General features: G+C 38.8%; 1 pseudogene; it reads left to right on the forward strand.

Annotated features, from left to right (window-relative positions):
- Positions 1-226: 226 nt before the first annotated feature.
- On the forward strand, positions 227-1240 carry LOC101569937 (annotated as a pseudogene).
- The last annotated feature ends 3180 nt before the right edge of the window (positions 1241-4420 follow it).

Consider the following 4420-nt stretch of genomic DNA (forward strand, 5'->3'; position numbering starts at 1 on the left):
TGCCTTCCTGCCCCTCAAACCCAAGGCCCAGTCCCTCTTTCTGAAAACGTGGATACGAAGTAGAGAACCCAGGTGATGGTGGTGGTGGTGGGGCTGAATTGTAAGGGGTGTGGGCCCAGAATGATGTCTCACTGAACTAAAGGGCACGGAATGCAAAGTGCCTCAAGATGTCCTGCAGAAACTGTTGGAATCCTTACAAGAGAACCAATTCCAAGAAGATGAGCAGTTTCTGGGAGCTGTTATGCCAAGATTTGGCATTGGAATGGATATTTGTGTCATTCCTTTGAGTCATGGTGGTCTTCCCTTGGTTCAAACCACGGATTACATTTATCCTATTGTAGACGACCCTTACATGATGGGTAGGATAGCATGTGCCAGTGTCCTCAGTGACCTGTATGCAATGGGGTCACAGAATGTGACAATATGCTGATGCTCCTTGGAGTCAGTAATAAAGTGACTGATAGAGAAAGGGATAAAGTGATGCCCGTGATTGTACAGGGTTTTAAAGATGCAGCAGAGGATGCGGGAACATCTGTAACAGGTGACCAAATAGTATTAAACCCCTGGATTGTCCTGGGCGGAATTGCTACAACAATCTGCCAATCCAATGAATGTATCATGCCAGATAATGCAGTACCTGGAGATGTGCTTGTGTTAACAAAAGCCCTACAGTGTGCAAGTGGTTGTTGCTATACACCAGTAGCTAGATATTCCTGAGGAATGGAATAAAATTAAGCTAGTGGTCACCCAAGAAGATGTGGAGTTGGCATACCAAGAAGCCATGATGAACGTGGAGTGACTCAACAGAACAGCTGCAGGACTTATGCATACATTCAATGCCCATGCGGCCACTGACATCATGGGTTTTGGGATCTTGGGCCACACACAGAACCTGGCCAAGCAACAGAAGGAAGAGGTGTCATTTGTGATTCACAACCTTCCTGTGCTAGCAAAGATGGCTGCTGTGAACAAGGCCTGTAGAAATAGGTTTGGCCTCATGCATGGGACCTGCCTGGAGACATCGGGAGGCCTGCTAATCTATTTACCACATGAGCAAGCAGCTCAGTTCATTGCAGAGATAAAGTTCCCCAAATATGGTGAAGGTCACCAAACATGGATTATTGGGATTGTAGAGAAGGGCAACCGTACAGCTAGAATCATAGACAAGCCTTGAGTCATCAAAGTTGCACCACAAGTGACTACTTAAAATGTGAATCCCACACCTGGTGCTACCTCTTAATCTAAACAGAGACAGCCATTTGGTTTTGTTTTTAAGTAGATATATTTCCTTTACCGTAACTTCAATTAAAGACTACAGTATAAGCAGCAACAAAAATCTCACTGTGTTTACACATCTGGTGGCCTTACGTCGGTTTGTGAGTGGATACAATTAATAAAATGAAATCTATGGCCTTCTTTCCCTATCATATTACCTGAAGATGCTGAGTTGAGGATTATATTGCTCTTCAATACTGTTGATTCCTTTTGAATCTTAGATATGTATCTCTTGCCGCATAGGCTCTTCCTAAAGGTGCTTTCCCACAACACAGATGTTGCCAAGAGTAATTCCACACAGCGGTTTATGTCTTTCATTTTGTGTATATTTATCATCATTATCTTTTTAAGTGTCTTGGATGGTATTTTGAAAAGACAGATTTGGTAAGTGACATGCTGGTCTTGAGCAGTCCGAGCATTGCATGATTCCTTTGCATCTTTGATTTGTAAAGCTGAATCTGGTCATCCAGGAGCATCTCTGACCCGGGCAGGACAGTCTCCATGTGAGTGTTCAGGTCAGCAAGGCAAGTGCTTTACTGCATGGAAAGCACTTTGAAGACAACAAAGAATTGTCTTTTTTTTGTAGCCTTTCTGGTAATCACAGTAGTATCAGTAGCTGTTTTCTTTACTGATGGCAAAAAGTATACTTCTTGCAATGTAATTACATGTCCTATAGTGCAACAAGGAATTGCCTTCTGATAAGGGGTCATGTATAGTACTCATTTACAATTCAATATAATTATGCAAATTTTAAAATATAATCAGTAATAAAGACTTCTGTGGATGGTAGTGTTTAATACATTCTATATTTTGTATGGTGATTTCAGCCTAATTCTTAGTATTGTTTTGCCCTTTGAGCCAGTACTTTTTGTGCACACTTTTTGTGATCTGTGTTAAAAATCTGCACTGCCAACATTGCAGCTCCAACTTAAGCTTGTTACCCAAATAAATATTTAATTTTTTAATTGCTCTTCTATAATCAGATGCCCCTTTTTGTATTATTTTAGAAGGGAGGGTTTTGCCTAAAGTACAATTTATTGGGGAAAACTAGATTTTAGTTTTGTAAAATTTTTAAGTCTTCCATGGGACCTATATTTTCTTGAATTAAATTTTGTAGTTCTAGAACAAATAGGTGATCTAAAAGGTGTTATCTGTGTTATGTAAAAGACGGAGGCATCATTTTATTTTTAACCTAAGCCATCAAAGATTCCCATTGCTAAGCACAAAGGTACTGAATCCTCAAGTGACTGTCTTCATAGAGAAGCACTGTGTCCCTGATATTTTGGAATGCTTCCTGCTTACAGGCACCAGAGCCACACAAAACCCATGCATCCATGCCATAGGAAATGTCACTGGGAAGGCGATGCTCCCTGGAGCAAGAACTCATAGCAGGCACTGTCCGTCAGCCCCGCGTGCTGCTGGGACTGGGGCCCCCAACCTGGAGGGCAGCACAGAGCTGCCACCACAGAGCTGCCACCACACAGCTGGAATGAATTGGATATTTTATAGGAATTTATACAGACATTGATTCTTAAAAGCCATACAACAGTGGTTCACAAAATATATTGGAAACCTCAAAAAAAAAAAATGGATGAAATGCCTGATAAATAATTTAATGAACAAATGAGCTAAGTTTTAAAAGAATGAAGTCAAACAGTTCAATTAAATAAGGAAGATGATGCAGGATGTAAGTAAGAAATTCAGTAAGGAGACAGAAATTCTGAAAAAGAAGTAATCAGAAATCTTGAAAGAGCTCAATAAGTCAAATAAAAACTTTAGTCGGCAGCCTCAGCAATGAAGTAGATCAAGTACAAGGTATCTGAATTTGAAGATAGGATTTTAAACATCACATGCAGATGAAAAAATGAAACAGAAGAAAACAGAGTGAGAAAGAAAAACAACAATTAGTATTTTGGGGTAAATTCAAGGAAGGGCACATTGACTGAAATAATAGTAGAAAAATGCTAATAATAGTAGAAATAGTAGAAAACTTCCTGAATCTTTGGAAAGAAATGGACATCTAGCTAAACATGGTTGTAATACTCCAAATAGACATGGCCAGAAAGGATCCTCCCTATAATATATTATGATTAAATCATCAATATGAAGAGACACTTTTGGAATCTGAGAGACGAATGTGCCAAATCACATTTAAGGACATCCCTATTAGAATAAGAGGCATACTTTGAGCAGGAGTCCTACAGGACAAGAGCACAAAGAAAGAATGACATATTCCAAGGGCTGGAAAAAAATAACTGTGCATGTCTATTACCAAACCTAGAAAAAGTGTCCTTTAGAATGGAAAGAGAACAGTCACTCCAAGATGAACAAAACTAGAGATCAGCCTTTGGAAGATGCTAAGGGAGCCTTATATCCATAAGTGAAAAGAAGATGATCACCATTATGAAAGTATGTGAAAGCATGAACTCCACTGGAAGGGCGGGTACACAGAAGACAAACAGAAAAATGCCTACATAGTGTCAATACAGTGAAACTTCAAAGATAACTAAGACAACTCCATACCTTTTAATAATAACCATTAGACTTGCTAAAATAATTTTTAAAAAAGAATACTGCCTATAAGAAACTGACCTCACTAGTAAACACATACAATAGATAACACATAGTATTCCAAGCAAGTAGAACCCTATCCTTGCATCAGACAAGGTAGATTATAACACAAAAATTTCAGTAAAGACCAACACCAAGAAGATAAAGAGATTGTAAGTCTATAGGAACCTAATGTTAGAGCACCTATATCATAAAACAAATCCTATTATATCTAAAGCAAGAGATAGATTCCAATTATGTAATTATAGAGGATGTCAATACCACCTGTAATCAATAGAGTTAAACTTTACTGTGAAAAAGATGCACTTAACAGATGCAGAATATTCCCTCAGACCGCGGCAGAATATGGGTATGGAATGCTCTTGAGACTAGGCCATGAATTAGGCCACAAAACAATCTTAACACTTTGCTCAAAAAGTTGAAATCATATTCTCTATCTTCCCATTGAAGTGAAACAGAACTAGAAGTCAATAAGAGAAACTTTAGACATTATAAAAGTATGGAAAGAGTGAACAGTGGGGCCTTGAGATAGTTAGAAGTGAAAGTAAAACATTTTTTGAAACCAATGAGAAGG

The sequence above is a fragment of the Octodon degus genome, unplaced genomic scaffold (assembly GCF_000260255.1).
Source record: "Octodon degus isolate 3935 unplaced genomic scaffold, OctDeg1.0 scaffold00016, whole genome shotgun sequence".
Taxonomy (NCBI): domain Eukaryota; kingdom Metazoa; phylum Chordata; class Mammalia; order Rodentia; family Octodontidae; genus Octodon; species Octodon degus.